This window comes from Arachis ipaensis, chromosome B9 (genome assembly GCF_059453495.1).
Source record: "Arachis ipaensis isolate K30076 ecotype BB chromosome B9, ASM5945349v1, whole genome shotgun sequence".
NCBI lineage: Eukaryota > Viridiplantae > Streptophyta > Magnoliopsida > Fabales > Fabaceae > Arachis > Arachis ipaensis.
Window position 1 is genome coordinate 34,948,139 of NC_142444.1, and position 22,409 is coordinate 34,970,547.

Below are 22,409 nucleotides of genomic sequence, written 5' to 3' on the forward strand. Positions count from 1 at the left end.
GACAGAAGGTTCTGCTATTTAACTCTAGGCTCAGATTATTTCCTGGGAAATTAAAATCTCGGTGGAGGTGATACAAGGATTTATACCGGTTCGGAATTCCAGAAAATAATTCCGTTGTTAGTATAGTCCAAACCAATAGTCAATCCTCAAATCAAATTAAATTTCGTTGTCACAATTAACAAACCCCAAATAAGAATTAACCAGAGTATTTAGACACTGGGTCGTCTCACGTGGAATTGCAATGAAGTGATCAATTATTGGCCATGAAGGGGACAAGGGGTTTTGTTTATAAGAGGTGGAAAATAAATGACAAGAAAAGTAAATCATGCAAGTATTTAAAGAAGACAAGTAAATAAGAGAATGCAAGTGATAAAGAGAGAGACATTCATGGCAAAGATTGAGAATATAGGCTTTCTATCATAGTCAAACAAGATTAATCAATCATACCACAATAATAAACAAGAATTTATCTTATTACGTCATCTCCAACATTGGAAGAAGGTATCATATTATCTTCCATGAGAGAAAGTCTAATAAGACTAGCTAATCTCAATCCAAAAGTCCTAATCAACTTACTAATTAAATTAGCAAAAGATTAGCGTCATTGGAAACAATATTAGCTAACAACTCTAGATCACCAACATGAGTTGGGTTTTCATGACTCAAGATTGCCTAATTACTCTTTCCAAGCCAAGAATGCTCAAAATCTACTCTAACATTCTTCCAAGCATTTTATCAAACACTTGGAAGGCATACAAGGGAAGCATGGTAAAAGTGCAAGAATAATAAATCTACCAACTACTAATTGCAAGAAAAGTAAATTAACAATTCAAATCATCAACAAAAGAACATCAAACATAAATTTCATTAAAAAAAAGATCCAAATCCAACAAGAGTTCATAAACATAAAAATGACAAAATAAAGGAAATGACAAGTAAAACTAGAAGAATAGAGATGTAATAACAAGAAATCAAAAGGAAGAACTAAATCAAAACAGGGATTGAAAGTGGATTTAGGAAAATTAAACCTAAACTACCCTAAATTCTAGAGAGAAGAGAGAGCCTCTCTCTCTCGAATTCTACCCTAAAACATGATGAAAACTAAACTATGACTACTTGGTTCATTCCCCCTTCAATCCTTGGGTTCAATAGCATCAAAAATGAGTTGGATTGGACCCAAAATGCTTTAGAAATCGCTGGGGACGATTTCACTTTAGTGGACCACGTGCTCAATCGGCGCGCACGTGTACATGGCGCATGTGCACCCCTATGCGTCAGGCAATATATGGCAAATTTTATATCATTTCAAAGCCTCGGACGTTAGCTTTCTAACACAACTGAAACCGTCTTATTTAGACTTCTGCAGCTCAAGTTATGGTCGAGTGAGTACAAAGAGGTCAGGCTTGACAGCTTTACGGTTCCTTCATTTCTTCATGAGTTCTCCCACTTTGCATGCTTTACTCCTCACTTCTTCCATCCAATACTTGCCTTCTAAACCTAAAATCACTCAACAAACACATCAAGGCATCGAATGGAATTAAAGTGAATTAAAATTACTAATTTTAGAGCCTAAAAAGCATATTTTCACATTTAAGTACAAATGAAGGGAGAATTGCAAAACCATGCTATTTCATTGAATAAATGTGAGAAAAGGTGATAAAATCCCCCAAAATAAACACAAGATAAACCACAAAATTGAGGTTTATCAAATCTCTCCACACTTAAATCAAGCATGTCCTCATGCTAAGAATAAAGAAGGACAAGAAAAGGGTATGAACATTTATTCAATGCAAATAAACTATATGCACCTATCTACATGCATGCAACTAAATGTAAAATGATTCTACCTACTTGGTTAAAAGTAAGTCAATCCCCAAGAACATATGAGCACATGTAGGGCTAAGTAGTATGGTGTTTCATGAATCCTACCAATTTGAATATCAAAATAAAGCACAAATAGACTTGCAAGAAGAATGCTCATGAAAGCCGGGAATAAGGAATTGAGCATCGAACCCTCACCGGAAGTGTATCCGCTCTAGTCGCTCTAGTGTATAGGGTCGATCACTCAATTTTCTTCTACTCATGCTTTCTAAGATTTGTTTTTTATCTAACAATCAACAATTATTCAATGCATGCATACATTCATCATGAGGACTTATTCATAGGTTGTAATGGGGCTAGGGTAAAGGTAAGGATGCATATGGTCAAGTGAGCTTGAAATTTGTATCTTTGATTAGCCTAAGCTCTCACCTAACACATGTAACAACCTATACAATTATAATACACAACCTAGCTACCCATGATTCCCACTTTTCACATACTCATGCATTCTCTTTAATTCACATTCCATATGCATTGATTTTTTATTGAACTTCACTTTGGGGCTTTTTTGTCCCCTTTTTTATTTCTTTTTCTCTCTTTTTTTTCTTTTTCTATTTATTTTTTTTATTTTTTAAAGTATATACAAATGTATCAATGTATATGGTTTTACATATAGTGCATGAATATGTATCCAATTCCCAATATTTTTAATAAAAATAAAAAAAATATACTTTTACCTCAACCAATGTCCCAAATTTCCCATACCCAAATGATACACACCCTCACTAGCCTAAGCTAATCAAAGATCCAAATTGGTAGGGTGCCCTAAAACAATTTTTCTTGGAAAAGAAATCATCACCCTAACCAAGTAGGCCTAACATAAAAAAAATGGTGAAATATGTACAAATTCTAGCTAACATGCAATCTATCATGCAATGCAACAACTAATCTAACAAAGACAAAAAATTAAAATTTGGTGTTGAAAAAGGAATTGTTACCCATGGAGATCGGTCGGACGACCTCCCCACACTTAGAAATTTGCACCGTCCTCGGTGCATGTAAAGAAGAGTAAAGTGGACGGGTTGCTACAATTGATGAGCTCCTTCAAAAGGTTGTGTGGGTGAACTTATTTGTTGCCCCATTTAGAAGCCTTTCCATTCCTTTTCCTTCTTTGTGGCCAGCCTAAAAGGAAAGAAAAAGAAAGAAAATTAAGCCTACAATAGAGATATCAAAGCAAATAGAACATAGGCGGGGGCTAATGCCAAATAAGAGTAAGGTTCTCACTACATGTTAGCTACGCATGTAAGCGAAAAAACAATTCAAGAAAAGGCATAGTAACTAATACTCGATGCAAGAGTAAAGTCAAAGCATAAGTGAATAACATGAAGAGCATGTCGAGCATCAAGTTCAAACAACAATTAACACAAACAAGATTAATGGTAAGCATGAAAACATTTGGTCACATCCTAACTCACTGATGATGAGGTATAAAAAACAAGGGATCATGAGTCAAGAAGGACGAAAGCACTAATCTTGTGTGTAGAGCAAATATTACGATTAATGCCAAACAAGTCACAAAGCACCAAGATTAACCAAGAAATTCTCAACAATTGAATATAAGAATCCAACACCATTATTAAAACAAGAAACTTAGAAAATAAAAGGGAAAACAAGTTACAAAAATAAAATTAAAATGCAATGAATGAAAACAAGGAAATACAATAAAAGAAAATGGAAGAAAATTTTTTTTTATTTTTTTATTATCTTTTAAAAATAATTTTTTAATTATTTTATTATTATTATTATTATTATTTTATATTTTTAAAAGAAAGAAAAAAAAATTTCCAAGAGAGGAAGAAGAAAGAAAAAAATAGAAAGAAAGAAGAAGGAAAGAAGAAAGAAGGAGAAAGGAGAAAGGAGAAAAACAGGGTGCAAATCCGTGCATATGCGCCATGCGTGCTTATGCACGGATGCAGCAGGTACAATCCGCGCGCACTCGCCATGCGTGCTTAGGTGCGGAGGCAGCAGGAATAATCCGCGCGAATGCGCCATGCGTGCTTGGGCGCGGATGCGACAGGGACAATCGGCGCGCGCGCGCCATGCGTGCTTACGCGCGGATCGCCTGGCACAAAGTAGGCATAAAGTGGGCACAACTCTCGGGTTTTAGTACTAGGAGTTGGAAACCACACCGGCGCACGCGCGCACTGCGCGCTTGGGCGCCGATGCCCTTTTTTTTTTTCAAAAACAGGACACTCTCCTAATATATAAGCATTCTAAAACAATCACAATTCAAATTTTAACAACAAATCTTTTTGGTTTTTGAAAAATTTTTAAATACACTAAAAACAAAACTTATACTACAAGAAAAATGCAATTCAAAAATAACTATTCTAATCAAAGCATGAATCTAATAGGCAATCAATCAAAGCAAGACATGCAAAAGTATGAAAAGAAGAGAACTACCTAACAATGGTAACTCAATGCATTCATTGATTATATATATAAGAGAATGGAAAGAGTTTACCATGGTGGGGTGTCTCCCTCCTAGCACTTTTGTTTATTGTCCTTAAGTTGGACTTTTGGGGAGCTCCTCTTAAGGTGGCTTGTGCTTGTAACCATCCTGGAACATCCACCAATGCTTGAATCTCCAATAAGCTCCATTCTTCAATGTTAATATCTTCAAGCTTTGATGGAGTTCTTCACAAACCATGAGCTCCCAAAGTTGATTTTTCTTGTGCAATCCGGAATCCCACACTTTGTTTTGACACCTATCTTCAAAGTGATCATCATGATTCCACTTGGGTGGTTTAGCCTTGGAATTCTCAAAGAAGCCTCCAAACAACATCCTAGACCCATACAATTTAGCTCCACACCAAACCTTGCAATCAAACTTTGAGCAAGCAACCATAATGAACCTAGAATGATGTTTTTAACCACTACACAACTCTCTCTTACTCTTAACTCCACAAAGAGCTCTAAGTTGACCATCATTTTCAATCAAACCATATTCAAGTGGGAAAGTAAAGATTAGAGATAAGAATTTTACCCACTTGAATGTTATGTTGGATGGTGACTTAGGAAGGGGTGGTTTCGATGATCTTGCAAGCTTCACTCCCTTGTGCTCTTCTTTGACTATCTCTACCTCCTTACAACTTTCCTCAACTTCAACCTCTTCCTCTTGGTGGCTTGCTTCCAATTCAATTTCTTCTTCATTGCTCACCAAAGGCATGGGAGGTGAGGTGTCTTCTTCTTTAATCTCCATGTCAAGCCCAATGGGAGAGGATTCAATTGTACATAGGAATTCCTCAATGATTGAATCCATCTCTTGGTCAACCTCTTCAAAGGCTTCAACCACTTCTTCCGGCTCAATTACCTTAACTTCCTCCTCTTGTTGCACTCCTTGCTTCAACTCCTCTTCTTCACCTTGAAGCTTTAAACTCACTCCCTCATTAGGCTCCTTAATTGCCTCTCCACATTCATCAATGGGAGTGCCTTGGTTGCTTAGGTTTAGTCGGGAGGAGGCCATATTGCTAACGGCTTCCACTAGGATAACCATCTTCGCTCCTAGCTCTTTAAACTTCTTTTAATTCTCCTCTTGTCGCCTTAAGATATGAGATTCAAGATCTCTCAATTCTAACATGGAGGCTTCATCGGAGGGCAGTGGTGGAAGAGAGGGTTCATTGTTTGAGGGGAAGGCATTATAATTGGAAGGTGGTTCATTTTGGTAAGGGTATGGAGTTGGTGTATATTGAGGTGGTTCTTGAGGGTATTGGTGGTGGAATTGGGGTGGTTCTTTATATGGTTCATATGGTTCACAAGGTGGTTGGTATGGTGGATATGGGTTGGAGTCATATAGAGGTGTTTGGTGAAAAGGGGCTTGTGAGTAAGGTGGTTCAAAATTATGTTGAGGAGGTGGTTCATAGGCATATGGTGGTGGTTGTTGACAATCACAATAAGGGTCACCATATCCATTAGATTGATATGCATTAGGATTAGAATTATACCCATAAGAGATCGGAGGATGTTGTTGCCAGGAAGGGTGATCAATCCTTTGAGGCTCCTCCCATCTTTGATTCCCAAATCCTTGATGCACATCCTCATTGTAGCTTCCATTTCCTACAACATAATTTGAACCAAACTCATAGCCAAAGTGGTGAGAATTCATAATAGCAAATAAAAACAAAAGCTAACAAAAATAAGCAACAAAGTCCTAAAGCTAACAAAAACTAACAAATAAGAAAAAAGCAAACATATTCACAATATTCACAATAGCCAATAATGTAACACCATTGCAACTCCCCGGCAACGGCACCATTAATTTGATACAAGGATTTATACCGGTTCGGAATTCCACAAAATAATTCCGTTGTTAGTATAGTCCAAACCAATAGTCAATCCTCAAATCAAATTAAATTTGGTTGTCACAATTAACAAACCCCAAATAAGAATTAACCGGAGTATTTAGACTTCGGGTCGTCTCACGAGGAATTGCAATGAAGTGATCAATTATTGGCTATGAAGGGGAAAAGGGGTTTTGTTTATAAGAGGTGGAAAATAAATGACAAGAAAAGTAAATCATGCAAGTATTTAAAGAAGACAAGTAAATAAGAGAACGCAAGTGATAAAGAGAGAGACATTCATGGCAAAGATTGAGAATATAGGCTTTTTATCCTAGTCATGCAATGATTAATTCATCTTATCTAGTCAACTCCAACAAATAGGGAGAAAGTCAAACAAGATTAATCAATCATACCACAATAATAAACAAGAATTTATCTTATTACGTCATCTCCAACATTGGAAGAAGGTATCATATTATCTTCCATGAGAGAAAGTCTAATAAGACTAGCTAATCTCAATCCAAAAGTCCTAATCAACTTACTAATTAAATTAGCAAAAGATTAGAGTCAATGGAAACAATATTAGCTAACAACTCTAGATCACCAACATGAGTTGGGTTTTCATGACTCAAGATTGCCTAATTACTCTTTCCAAGCCAAGAATGCTCAAAATCTACTGTAACATTCTTCCGAGGATTTTATCAAACACTTGGAAGGCATACAAGGGAAGCATGGTAAAAGTGCAAGAATAATAAATCTACCAACTACTAATTGCAAGAAAAGTAAATTAACAATTCAAATCATCAACAAAAGAACATCAAACATAAATTTCATTAAAGAAAAGATCCAAATCCAACAAGAGTTCATAAACATAAAAATGACAAAATAAAGGAAATGACAAGTAAAACTAGAAGAATAGAGATGTAATAATAAGAAATCAAAAGGAAGAACTAAATCAAAACAGGGATTGAAAGTGGAATTAGGAAAATTAAACCTAAACTACCCTAAATTCTAGAGAGAAGAGAGAGCCTCTCTCTCTAGAATTCTACCCTAAAACATGATGAAAATTAAACTATGACTACTTGGTTCATTTCCCCTTCAATCCTTGGGTTCAATAGCATCAGAAATGAGTTGGATTGGGCCCAAAATGCTTCAGAAATCGCTGGGGGCGATTTCTCATGAGAATGATAAGATTTCTCATGACTGGAGTTAAATTACTTATAATTACTGTTGGAGCCATCATTGATGTCAGAAAGGGTGAACTTACCCTTAGGCTACATGATGAGAGAATGGTATTCAATGTATTCAAGGCCATGAGCTATCCATCAAAATCACTAGGAGAATATTTGAGGATAGATGCAGTGGAAACTGTGGTGCAAGAAACCTTTGAAGAAGCACTTGAAGGATTGATAGAGGGTGATTCCATGTTAAATGTTGAGGTTGCTGATGTCAATTCAGCTGAAATATCTATTCCAAGCACATTGGAGGAGAGGAAAAAAGGAGAAAGAAGCATCCAAACTGGAGTTGAAAGCACTGCCTCCTACTCTCAAGTATGCATACTTGGGAAGTGATGGAAGTTACCCAGTGATCATCAATTCTCCCCTCAGTCAAGAACAGGAAGAGGAATTAATCAAAGTGCTACAAAAGTACCAAGATGCCATTGGATGGACCCTCGCTGACTTAAAAGGGATAAGCTCATCCATATGCATGCATAAGATCTTGCTGGAAGATGATTCCAAACCCTCCATTCAAGCCCAAAGAAGATTGAATCATATCATGAAAGAAGTGGTCCAAAAAGAAGTGATGAAGCTATGGCAGGCAGGAGTCATTTATCCCATTTCTGACAGCCCATGGGTGAGTCCTGTCCATGTGGTTCCAAAGAAAGGAGGGATCACAGTTGTACCCAATGAGAAAAACGAACTCATACCCACAAGAATAGTAATAGGCTGGAGGATGTGCATTGACTATAGGAAACTCAATGAGGCAACTAGAAAGGATCATTTTCCACTTCCTTTTATGGACCAGATGCTAGAGAGATTGGCAGGACATGCATATTATTGTTTTCTTGATGGATATTCGGGTTATTATCAAATAGTGGTTGATCCAAGAGATCAAGAAAAGACATCATTCACCTGTCCATATGGAGTTTTTGCTTACAGGCGCATGCCTTTTGGATTGTGCAACGCCCCTGCAACTTTCCAAAGATGCATGTTGTCTATTTTTCAGACATGATTGAAAAATTCATTGAAGTCTTCATGGATGATTTCTCAGTTTTTGGAGATTTCTTTCCCAATTGCCTTAATCATCTTGCCTTAGTGTTAAAAAGGTGCCAAGCTACAAACCTAGTTCTAAACTGGGAGAAATGCCATTTTATGGTAACAGAGGGAGTTGTCCTTGGCCATAAAATTTCTAAAAAAGGCATAGAAGTAGACAAAACTAAGGTGGAATTAATTGAGAAATTACCTCCACCTAGTAATGTCAAGGCAATTAGGAGTTTTTTAGGCCATGCTAGTTTCTACAGAAAGTTTATCAGAGATTTTTCCAAAATTGCAAAGCCTTTAAGCAACCTATTAGTCTCTAATACACCTTTTGTATTTGACCAAAAATGCACACAAGCATTTGAAACACTAAAAAGAGAACTTTCCTCAGCACCTATCATTGCCCCACCTAATTGGAATTTACCTTTTGAACTAATGTGTGATGCATCAGACTATGCTGTTGGGGCAGTGCTTGGACAGAGAAAAGGCAATTTAGTGCATGTTATATATTATGCCAGCAAGGTTTTGAATGAAACTCAAAGGAATTATACCACTACTGAGAAGGAACTACTGTCAATAGTGTTTGCATTTGACAAGTTTAGATCTTATCTCATTGGATCTAAAGTGATTGTTTTTACTGATCATGTAGCACTAAAATATTTACTTGCAAAACAAGAGTCAAAACCAAGACTGATAAGGTGGATTTTGCTATTGCAGGAATTCAACATTGAGATTAAAGACAAGAAGGGAGTGGAGAATAAAGTAGCAGATTGTTTGTCCAGAATCCCTTATGAAGAAGGTAGCACCCACAAATTAAGTGTCAATGAATTCTTCCCTGATGAGCAATTAATGCTGGTTCATAAGGCATCCTGGTTCGCAGATATTGCTAATTTTAAGGCAACTGGAGAATTTCCTTCAATGATCAACAAGCATAAAAAGAGAAAACTCATCAATGATGCAAAGTATTTCATTTGGGATGAGCCATACTTATTCAAAAAAATGCTCGAATGGATTGCTCAGAAGGTGTGTTTCAGAGGAGGAAGGAAGAGAAGTCTTATGGAATTTTCATGGTTCCTGCTATGGGGGCCATTTTAGAGGAGAAAGAACCGCAGCAAAAGTCTTGCAGTGCGGGTTCTTTTGGCCCACCATCTTCAAAGATGCACGAGAGCTAGTGAAGAACTACAATGAATGTCAGCGGGCTAGAAATTTGCCCAAGAAAAATGAGATGCAACAACAATTCATCTTGGAACTAGAGTTGTTTGATGTATAGGGATTGATTTCATGGGACCATTTCCAACCTCATACTCAAACAATTACATTTTAGTGGCAGTGGACTATGTATCAAAATGGGTGGAGGCCATTGCAACCCCTACAAATGATAACAAGGTGGTCCTGAACTTCCTCAGAAAGAATATCTTTAGCCGGTTTAGAGTTTCCAGAGTACTCATCAGTGATGGAGGAAGCCATTTTTGCAATAGACCACTAGAGACCCTCCTCCTGAGATATGGGGTGAAGCACAAGTTTGCCACACCCTATCACCCCCAAACAAGTGGCCAAACAGAAGTATCCAACCGAGAGCTGAAAAGGATCTTGGAAAAGATGGTGGGAGCTTCAAGAAAAGACTGGTCAAAGAAGCTGGATAATGCTCTATGGGCATATAGGACAGCTTTTAAAACACCAATTGGAATGTCTCCATATCAACTGGTGTATGGTAAGGCTTGCCACCTGCCATTAGAGCTTGAACACAGCTTTCTGGGCTCTCAAGTTGTTGAATTTTGATGGCCAAGCTTCTGGTGAAAAGAGGCTCTTGCAACTACAAGAATTAGAGGAGTTCAGATTCCAAGCCTATGAAAATGCCAAAATGTACAAGGAAAAGGCGAAGGAAAGACATGACCTCAAGATGGCACCAAGAAGCTTTGAGGAAGGACAAAGAGTGCTACTCTACAACTCCAGACTAAAACTGTTCCCTGGAAAATTAAGATCAAGGTGGTCAGGTCCTTTTATTGTCACTAAAGTCTCACCTTATGGATACATAGAGATCATGGAAGAAAGCTCACAATGGACCTTCAGTGTAAATGGACAAAGGCTTAAACACTACTTGGGTGACATGGTAAAAGAGTCCAAGATGAAATGTAGACTCACCTGAGAGAGAGGAACGTCAAGTTAGTGACGATAAAAGAGCGCTTGTTGGGAGGCAACCCAACCAAAGGTAATTCTCTTTTCATAGCTTATCAATAAGAGTTAAGTAAATTCTCTGTATTGCAAGGAGTTAAGTTTGGTGTTGCACACCAAAGAAATCTAAGGGTGAATGTGTAATTCTAAGATTAGGAGTTCCACCATGGATTGTATGAAGGACACATTGCACCCCAGCATAATTAGTTGTCAGCTCCAAACAATCAGAGAAATTACTCAAAAGTTGTTTGTTATCTAGTTCTAGTTTGCTATTTAGTTCATAGTTGTTTTCTAGTTCATAGTTTACTTTCTTAATAAAAGTACTTGATGTTTTCTGCATAAGACTCAATTTTCTACATAAGGCAAGAAACTAAGTTTGGTGTTCACACACCAATCTAAGTTTAAAAGCCTACAAATATACATTCATGCTAACAATCTCTCAAGTGCTTGGGGAACAAGCAGCTTTTAGTAGCTTTTGTAGGAATTCAATCAACCCTTGGAAGAACTATGCATTATCATCAAATGACAAAAAAAAAATGAAAGGTGGACTTGCTCCTTAACTATTCCATTCAATAAAGAAAGAACATGTTTGTTTTAGTTGATAGTAACTTTTAGTTTAAGTTGTTTTGCATTCCGTATGTTTAATTTTGCAATAAACATGCTAGCCTAGGTATGTGTTTTCACTTTCACCAGTTTAAATGCTTGTCTTGTCCCCTGAGTCTTTTCAAATTAAATAAAAGAAATGTTTGAACAAGAAGTGGAATAGTTCCTTTTTAGCAAGAAGTGAAATAACAGTAAGTGGTGGTATATATGTTTGATTGTGTATTAGCTCACTTATAATGAATAAAAGGATAGATTGTTCCCCTTTAGTGTAGATTAGCTTACTGTCTATGAATCTTAGCAAACAAGAACCCTTGGATGAACAAAAAACAAATGAAAAGAAAGAAAGAAAAGCCAAAAGTGGCAAACAAAAATAGAAGAAAGTAAAGAATAAGGCTAGACACCAATAGCTTGGACCTTAGGATATATGCCTGTGGTGTCTCTGTACTAGGATCTGCTTGGATGATTAGGTTCTATAGTGTGCTTTAACACTTGGTAACTTGGGTTAACTAACCCGGGATTATCAACCAAAAGTCCATTATCAAGAGCAACTTAGTTACAAGGCATTTAGTAACCTAAAGAGGTGCTGGGCACCAATGTCCTAAGAAGAATTGTGAGCCAAGTGTCTGTAGTGAATATGTGTTGAATACAAATAAGCTAAGAAATTGCTACAACACATGACACTGAGCTAAAGTTTACAGAAAAAGAAAATAAAGAAAAGCAATTATCAAGGATGAGTGAATAATAAGAGGTCATAGCAGTATGTTAATGGATGCTTAAAGGAGACAGTCTATGCCTAAAGATCAATAAGAAGTTAGCTACTGCATTGTCTGCATAAAATCCCATGAGCTACTAATAATGCTTTGCTGATATGAACATCCCCTTTTGTTTCATTCTTTCTTCTTAATAATTTAGAACTTGCTTAGGGATAAGCAAGATTTAAGTTTGGTGTTGTGATGCCAGGGCATCTTAGGCTAGTTTCACTATCCCTTTTTCTTTGTTTTTAATAGGATTTATACACTTTCTTGAGCTATAAGTAAGCAATTGGGTTAGAAAACCATGTATGCCTAAATTCATTCAACCATGATTAATTTGATGCAATTTCATGAGAATTTTGCTATAATTACTTGTATGTTGAGAATTCCATGCTGTATTCTGGAGTTAAACGCCAGAAACAGGTTACAAACTGGCGTTCAACTCCAAGAGAAGCCTCTACACGTGTAAAGCTCAATGCTCAGCCCAAGCACACACCAAGTGGGCTCCAGAAGTGGATTTCTGTATCAATTACTTATCTCTGTAAACCCTAGTAACTAGTTTAGCATAAATAGGACTTTTTACTATTGTATTAGACATCTTTGGAACGTTTTTCCTTAGACTTGGGGGCTGGCCATTCGGCCATGCCTGAACCTCCATCACTTATGTATTTTCAACGGTAGAGTTTCTACACACCATAGATTAAGGTGTGGAGCTCTGCTGTTCCTCCTGAATTAATACAAAGTACTATCGTTTTTCTATTCAATTCAATCTTACTCCGATTCTAAGATATTCATTCGCACTTCAATATGAATGTGATGATCGTGACAGTCATCATCATTCTCAACCTATGAACACGTGCCTGACAACCACTTCCGTTCTACCTTAGATTGAATGAGTATCTTTGGGATTCCTTAATCAGAATCTTCGTGGTATAAGTTAGAATCCATGGACGGCCATTCTTGAGATCCGGAAAGTCTAAACCTTGTCTGTGGTATTCTGAGTAGGATCTGGGAAGGGATGGTTGCAACGAGCTTCAAACTCGCGAGTGCTGGGCGTAGTGACAGACTCAAAAGAATCAATGGATCCTATTCCAGTATGATCGAGAACCGACAGATGATTAGCCATGCAGTGACAGCGCATTGGACCATTTTCACTGAGAGGACAGGATGTAGCCATTGACAACGGTGATGCCTAACATACAGCTTGCCATAGAAAGGAGTATGAATGATTGGATGAAGATAATAGGAAAGCAGAGGTTCAGGAGGAATGAACGCATCTCTATACGCTTATCTGAAATTCTCATCAATGAATTAAATAAGTATCACTATCTTTATTTTATATTTTATTTATCTTTTAATTATTAAATCTCTATAATCAATTGAATCCGCCTGACTGAGATTTACAAGGTGACCATAGCTTGCTTCAAGCCGACAATCTCCGTAGGATCGACCCTTACTCACGTAAGGTTTATTACTTGGACGACCCAGTGCACTTGCTGGTTAGTTGTGCGAAGTTGTGACAAAGAATTAAGATTATGAACGTGCGTATTGAGTTTTTAGCGCCGTTACCAAGGACTGGAACCGTCACAATTTCAGCACACCAAGTTTTTGGCGCCGTTGCCGGGGATTGTTCGAGTTTGGACAACTGACGGTTCATCTTGTTGCTCAGATTAGGTAATTTTATTTTAATTTTAAGCTTTTTAGGTCTTATTTTCGAAAAAAATACAAAAAAATTTCTTTTTCGTTTTTCCCAAAATAATTTTCGAAAAAACCAAAAAAATTTAACAAAATCGTAAAATAAAAAATAATTTGATGTTTCTTGTTTGAGTCTAGTGTCTAATTGTAAGTTTGGTGTCAATTGCATGCTTTTAACTTTTCTTAAATTTTTGAAGAACACATGCATTGAGTTTCTTTCTTGTTCTTCATGATCTTCAAGTTGTTCTTGACAAGTCTTCTTGTTTGATCTTTAAAATTTCTTGTTTTATGTATTTTCTAGGTTTTCATATGCATTTTTAATTTGTTAGTGTTTAAAGTTTGAAAGTTTCTAAGTTTGGTGTCTTACATGTTTTCCTTTATTGCATGTCTTGCATGTTTTCTGAAGAGGATGAAGACATTACTGAAGAGCAAGTTGCTAAATACCTTGGTGCAATCATGAAGCTGAATGCCAAATTATTTAGTAATGAGACTTGGGAAGATGAACCTCCCTTGCTCACCAATGAACTAAATGCATTGGATAGGTAGAAATTATCTCAAAAGAAACAGGATCCAGGCAAATTCTTAATACCCTGTACCATAGGCACCATGACCTTTGAGAAGGCTCTGTGTGACATGGGATCAGGAATAAACTCAATGCCACTCTCTGTAATGGAGAAACTTGGGATCTTTGAGGTACAAGCTGCTAGAATCTCATTAGAGATGGTAGACAACTCAAGAAAACAGGCTTATGGACAAGTAGATCAGAGGACGTGTTAGTAAAGGTTGAAGGCCTTTACATCCCTGCTGATTTCATAATCCTAGACACTGGGAAGGAAGAGGATGAATCCATCATCCTTGGAAGACCCTTCCTAGCCATAGCAAGAGCTGTGATTGATGTGGATAGAGGAGAGTTGGTCCTCCAACTGAATGAGGACACCCTTGTGTTTGAAACTCAAGGATCTCCTTCTGTAACCATGGAGAGGAAGCATGAAAATCTTCTCTCACTGCAGAGTCAACCAAAGCCCCCACAGTCAAACTCTAAGTTTGGTGTTGGGAGGCCACAACCAAACTATAAGTTTGGTGTTAAACCCCCACATTCAAACTTTAAGTTTGGTGTTGGGAGGTTCCAACCTTGCTCTGATTATCTGTGAGGCTCCATGAGAGGTCATTGTCAAGCTATTGACATTAAAGAAACATTTGTTGGGAGGCAACCCAATGTTATTTAAGCATATCTATTTTATTTTCTTTTTGTTATTTCGTGTTTTATTAGGTTGATGATCATGTGAAGTCACAAAAACTACTGAAAAATCAAAAACAGAATGAAAAATAGCATTGAAAACAGCACACCCTGGAGGAAAGCAGTCTGGTGTTTAAATGCCAGAAACAAGCATCTGTCTGGCGTTTAACACCAGAAACAGGCACCAAGCTGGCGTTTAACGCTAGAAACAAGCATCCTCCAGGCGTTAAACACCAGAAACAATCTACATTTGGGCGTTTAACGCCAGAAACAGGTAGCAGTCTGGCATTAAATGCCAGGATTGCACAGCAAGGGCGTTTTACACGCCTAATTGGAGCAGGGATGTTAAGTCCTTGACCCCACAGGATCCCCACCTACCCCACCTCTTCTTCTCTCCTCTTCACACCTTTTCATAACATTTTTCCTCAATTAACCTCCACTAATCACCTCCATTACTCCTCCAAAACTATCATACAAACCACCTACACCCACGCACTCAAATTCAAGCCATCACTCCTTCCTTTTCACATATTATAACCACCTAAAACCCCCTTGACCGAACCATTCACACACCTCCATCTCCTCCATTTTCTTCTTCTTCTACTCCCTTTTTTCTTCTTTTACTCGAGGACGAGCAAACCTTGTAAGTTTGGTGTGGTAAAAGCATTGCTTTTTGTTTTTCCATAACCATTTATGGCACCTAAGGCCAGAGACATCCTAATTGAAGAGGACAAGCCCATTACTAAGAAAAGGATGGAGCAAACAAGAGATCATGGACCTCAGCAAGAGCATGAGGAAATTCCCCACCATGAAATCCCTGAGATGCCTCAAGGGATGCACTTTCCTCCACAAAACTATTGGGATCAAATCAACACCTCCCTAGGAGAATTAAGTTCCAACATAGGACAACTAAGGGTGGAGCACCAAGAGCACTCCATCATCCTCCATGAGATTAGAGAAGATCAAAGAGCCATGAGGGAGGAGTAACAAAAGGCAAGGAAGAGACATAGAGGAGCTCAAAAGTACCATTGGTTCTTCAAGAAGAGGAAGACGCCACCCTCACTAAGGTGGAGTCATTTCTTAATCTCCTTGTCTATTTATTTTACTATTTTTTCGATTTTTGAGCTTTATTTATGTTTGTGTCTTTACTATATGATCACTAGTGTCTAAGTGTCTATGCCTTAAAGTTATGAATATGTATCCATCACCTCTCTTAAATGAAAAAATGTTCTAAAAACAAAAGAACAAGAAGTACATGGTTTCAAATTCATCCTTGAAACTAGTTTAATTATTTTCATGTGGTAACAATACTTTTTGTTTTTTGAATGAATGTTTGAATAGTGCATATGTCTTTTGAAGTTGATGTTTATAAATGTTAAATATGTTGGCTCTTGAAGAATAAGGAAAAAGGAGAAATGTTATTTGATAATCTGAAAAATCATAAAAATGATTCTTGAAGCAAGAAAAAGCAATGAATACAAAAGCTTGCAAAAAAAGAAAAATAGCGAAAAAAAGAGAAAATAGAAAAAGAAAAAGCAAGCAGAAAAAGCCAAAAGCTATTTAAACCAAAAGGCAAGAGCAAAAAGCCAATAGCCCTTAAAACCAAAAGGCAAGGGTAAATAAAAAGGACCCAAGGCTTTGAGTATCAGTGGATAGGAGGGTCTAAAGGAATAAAATTTTGGCCTAAGCGGCTAAACCAAGCTGTCCCTAACCATGTGCTTGTGGCGTGAAGGTGTCAAGTGAAAACTTGAGACTAAGAGGTTAAAGTCAAGGTCCAAAGCAAAAAAAGAGTGTGCTTAAGAACTCTGGACACCTCTAATTGGGGACTTTAGCAAAGTTGAGTCACAATCTGAAAAGGTTCACCCAGTTATGTGTCTGTGGCATTTATGTATCCGGTGGTAATACTGGAAAACAAAGTGCTTAGGGCCACGACCAAGACTCATAAAGTAGCTGTGTTCAAGAATCAACATACTGAACTAGGAGAATCAATAACACTATCTGAACTCTGAGTTCCTATAGATGCCAATCATTCTGAACTTCAATGGATAAAGTGAGATGCCAAAACTATTCAAGAGGCAAAAAGCTACAAGTCCCGCTCATCTAATTGGAGCTAAGTTTCATTGATATTTTGGAATTTATAGTATATTTTCTTCTTTTTATCCTATTTGATCTTAAGTTGCTTGGGGACAAGCAACAATTTAAGTTTGGTGTTGTGATGAGCGGATAATTTATACGCTTTTTGGCATTATTTTTACATAGTTTTTAGTATGATTCAGTTAGTTTTTAGTATATTTTTATTAGTTTTTAAATAAAATTCACTTTTCTGGACTTTAATATGAGTTTGTGTGTTTTTCTGTGATTTCAGGTATTTTCTGGCTGAAATTGAGGGACTTGAGCAAAAATCAGATTCAGAGGTTGAAGAAGGACTGCAGATGCTGTTGGATTCTGACCTCCCTGTACTCAAAGTGGATTTTCTGGAGCTACAAAACTCCAAATGGCGTGCTCTTAATTGCGTTGAAAAGTAGACATCCAGGGCTTTCCAGAAATATATAATAGTTCATACTTTGCTCGAGTTTAGATGACGCAAACTGGCGTTCAACACCAGTTCTATGCTGTATTCTGGAGTTAAACGCCAGAAACAGGTTACAAACTGGCGTTCAACTCCAAGAGAAGCCTCTACACGTGTAAAGCTCAATGCTCAGCCCAAGCACACACCAAGTGGGCCCCAGAAGTGGATTTTTGCATCATTTACTTATCTCTGTAAACCCTAGTAACTAGTTTAGCATAAATAGGACTTTTTACTATTGTATTAGACATCTTTGGAACGTTTTTCCTTAGACTTGGGGGCTGGCCATTCGGCCATGCCTGAACCTCCATCACTTATGTATTTTCAATGGTACAGTTTCTACACACCATAGATTAAGGTGTGGAGCTCTGCTGTTCCTCATGAATTAATACAAAGTACTATCGTTTTTCTATTCAATTCAATCTTATTTCGATTCTAAGATATTCATTCGCACTTCAATATGAATATGATGATCGTGACAGTCATCATCATTCCCAACCTATGAACACGTGCCTGACAACCACTTCCGTTCTACCTTAGATTGAATGAGTATCTTTGGGATTCTTTAATCAGAATCTTCGTGGTATAAGTTAGAATCCATGGACGGCCATTCTTAAGATCCGGAAAGTCTAAACCTTGTCTGTGGTATTCCGAGTAGGATCTGGGAAGGGATGGTTGCGACGAGCTTTAAACTCGCGAGTGCTGGGCGTAGTGACAGACGCAAAAGGATCAATGGATCCTATTCCAGTATGATCGAGAACCGACAGATGATTAGCCATGCAGTCACAGTGCATTGGACCATTTTCACTGAGAGGACAGGATGTAGCCATTGACAACGGTGATGCCTAACATACAGCTTGCCATAGAAAGGAGTATGAATGATTGGATGAAGATAATAGGAAAGCAGAGGTTCAGGAGGAACGAACGCATCTCTATACGCTTATCTGAAATTCTCATCAATGAATTACATAAGTATCACTATCTTTATTTTATATTTTATTTATCTTTTAATTATTAAATCTCTATAAACAATTGAATCCGCCTGACTGAGATTTACAAGGTGACCATAGCTTGCTTCAAGCCGACAATATCCATGGGATCGACCCTTACTCACATAAGGTTTATTACTTGGATGACCCAGTGCACTTACTCGTTAGTTGTGCGAAGTTGTGACAAAGAATTAAGATTATGAACGTGCGTATTGAGTTTTTAGCGTCGTTACCAAGGACTGGAACCGTCACGATTTCTGTGCACAAAGTTTTTGGCGCCGTTGCCGGGGATCGTTCGAGTTTGGGCAACTGACGGTTCATCTTGTTGTTCAGATTAGGTAATTTTATTTTAATTTTAAATTTTTTATTTCTTATTTTCGAAAAAAATACAAAAAAAAGTTTCTTTTTCGTTTTTCCCAAAATAATTTTCGAAAAAACCAAAAAAATTTAACAAAATCATACAATAAAAAAATAATTTGATGTTTCTTGTTTGAGTCTAGTGTCTAATTGTAAGTTTGGTGTCAATTGCATGCTTTTAACTTTTCTTAAATTTTTGAAGAACACATGCATTGAGTTTCTTTCTTGTTCTTCATGATCTTCAAGTTGTTCTTGACAAGTCTTCTTGTTTGATCTTTAAAATTTCTTGTTTTATGTTTTTTCTAGTTTTTTATATGCATTTTTAATTTTTTAGTGTTTAAAGTTTGAAAATTTCTATGTTTGGTGTCTTGCATGTTTTCTTTTATTGAAAATTTTTCAAAAATACATACTTGATGTTCATCATGATCTTCAAAGTGTTCTTGGTGTTCATCTTTGCATTCAAAGTGTTCTTGTATATTTTTCTTGTTTTGATTCATAATTTTCATGTTTTGAATCTTTTTGATGTTTTTCTCTTTCATCATTAAGAATCCAAAAATCAAAAAAATATATTTCCCTTTTTCTTCTCATCAAATTCGAAAATTTGAGTTGACTTTTTCAAAATTTTTAAAATCTAGTTGTTTCTTATAAGTCAAATCAAACTTTCAATTTAAAAATTCTATCGTTTTCAAATCTTTTTCAAAAATAAAATCTTTCTCATTTTTCTTTCTTAATTTTCGAAATTTTCAAAATTAATTTTCAAAATTAATTTTCAAAAATCTTTTTCATAATTTTCGAAATTAATGCTAACAATTAATGTGATTGATTCAAAAATTTTAAGTTTGTTACTTGCCTAGTAAGAAAGATTCAATATTTAAACTCTAGAATCATATCTTTTTAGTTTCTTGTTAGTCAAGTAATCAACTTTAATTTCAAAATCAAATCTTTTCAAATCTTTTTCAAAATAAGTTTCAATCACATCTTTTCAAAATCAATTTCAAAATCTTTTCTAACTTCTTTTCTAACCTCTTATCTTTTCAAAAATTGATTTTCAAATCATTTTCAAACTAATCCTATCTTTTTGTTTGATTCTTATCTTTTTTCAAAACTACCTAACTAATTCTATCTCTAATTTTTGAAAATAACATCCCTCTTTTTCAAAATTCAATTTTAATTAACTAATTATTTTAAATTTCAATTTAAATTAATTTCATTTTTCTTTCTAATTTTCGAATTCTAACTTTGATTTTAAATTAAAAACAAAAATACTTTCATTTTAATTTATTTAATTTTCGAAATTCTCTCCCCCTCATCTCTTTCTAATTATTTTATTTATTTACTAATATTTCTCTTCGTCTCAAAATTCGAACCCTCTTTTCCCCTTGGTGTTCGAATTTCTCTTTTTCTATTCTTTTCTTCTTCTACTCACATAAAGGAATCTCTATACTGTGACATAGAGGATTCCATATTTTCTTTTCTGTTTTCTTCTTTTTCATATGAGCAGAAACAAGGATAAGAACATTCTTGTTAAAGCTGATCCTGAACCTGAAAGGACTCTAAAGAGGAAGCTAAGGGAAGCTAAAGCACAATTCTCTGGAGAAAATCTGACAGAAATTTTTGAAAAAGAAGGAGACATGTCCGAAAATAATAACAATGCAAGGAAGATTCTTGGTGACTTTACTGCACCTAATTCCAATTTACATGGAAGAAGCATCTCAATCCCTGCCATTGGAGCAAACAATTTTGAGCTGAAACCTCAACTAGTTTCTCTGATGCAACAGAATTGCAAGTTTTATGGACTTCTATCCGAAGATCCCTTTCAGTTCTTAACTGAATTCTTGCAGATCTGTGATACTGTTAAGACCAATGGGGTTGATCCTGAGGTCTACAGGCTTATGCTTTTCCCGTTTGCTATAAGAGACAGAGCTAGAATATGGTTGGATTATCAACCTAAGGATAGCCTGAACTCTTGGGATAAGCTGGTCACGGCTTTCTTAGCCAAGTTCTTTCCTCCTCAAAAGCTTAGTAAGCTTAGAGTTGATGTTCAAACCTTCAGACAAAACGAAGGTGAATCCCTCTATGAAGCTTGGGAGAGATACAAGAAACTGACCAAAAGGTGTCCTTCTGACATGCTTTCAGAATGGACCATTCTAGACATATTCTATGATGGTCTGTTTGAATTATCAAAGATGTCATTGGACCATTCTGTAGGTGGATCCATTCACCTAAAGAAACGCCTGCAGAAGCTCAAGAACTCATTGACATGGTTGCAAATAACTAGTTCATGTACACTTCTGAAAGGAATCTTGTGAGTAATGGGACGCCTCAGAGGAAGGGAGTTCTTGAAATTGATACTCTGAATGCCATATTGGCTCAGAATAAAATATTGACTCAGCAAGTCAATATGATCTCTCAGAGTCTGAATGGATTGAAGGAATCATCCAACAGTACTAAAGAGGCATCTTCTGAAGAAGAAGATTATGATCCTGAGAACCCTGCAATAGCAGAGGTGAATTACATGGGTGAACCCTATGGAAACACCTATAATCCCTCATGGAGAAATCATCCAAATTTCTCATGGAAGGATCAATAAAAGCCTCAACAAGGCTTTAATAATGGTGGAAGAAACAGGTTTAGCAATAGCAAGCCTTTTCCATCATCTACTCAGCAACAGACGGAAAATTCTGAGCAGAATCCATCTAGCTTAGCAAATATAGTCTCTGATCTATCTAAGGCCACTGTAAGTTTCTTGAATGAAACAAGGTCCTCCATTAGAAATTTGGAGGCACAAGTGGGCCAGCTGAGTAAAAGAGTCACTGAAACTCCTCCTAGTACTCTCCCAAGCAATACAGAAGAAAATCCAAAGAGAGAGTGTAATGCCATTGATTTAACCATCATGGCCGAACCTACAAGGGAGGGGGAGGACGTGAATCCTAGTGAGGAAGACCTCCTGGGACGTCCAGTGACCAATAAGGAGTATCCCTTTGAGGAACCAAAGGAATCTGAGGCTCATCCAGAGACCATAGAGATTCCATTGAACCTCTTTCTGCCCTTCATAAGCTCTGATGAGTATTCTTCCTCTGAAGAGGATGAAGACATTACTGAAGAGCAAGTTGCTAAATACCTTAGTGCAATCATGAAGCTGAATGCCAAATTATTTGGTAATGAGACTTGGGAAGATGAACCTCCCTTGCTCACCAATGAACTAAATGCATTGGATAGGCATAAATTACCTCAAAAGAAACAGGATCCAGGAAAATTCTTAATACCCTGTACCATAGGCACCATGACCTTTGAGAAAGCTCTGTGTGACCTGGGGTCAGGAATAAACTTAATGCCACTCTCTGTAATGGAGAAACTTGGGATCTTTGAGGTGCAAGCTACTAGAATCTCATTAGAGATGACAGACAACTCAAGAAAACAGGCTTATGGACAAGTAGAGGACGTGTTAGTAAAGGTTGAAGGCCTTTACATCCCTGCTGATTTCATAATCCTAGACACTGGGAAGGAAGAGGATGAATCCATCATCCTTGGAAGACCCTTCCTAGCCATAGCAAGAGCTGTGATTGATGTGGACAGAGGAGAGTTGGTCCTCCAACCGAATGAGGACACTCTTGTGTTT

General features: G+C 36.9%; 1 non-coding gene across 1 annotated transcript; it reads right to left on the reverse strand.

Annotated features, from left to right (window-relative positions):
* Positions 1-20,814: 20,814 nt before the first annotated feature.
* LOC148544267 (small nucleolar RNA R71) lies at positions 20,815-20,922 on the reverse strand. The gene has a single exon (XR_015900870.1). It is a non-coding gene; the product is annotated as a small nucleolar RNA R71 (small nucleolar RNA).
* Positions 20,923-22,409: the final 1,487 nt, after the last annotated feature.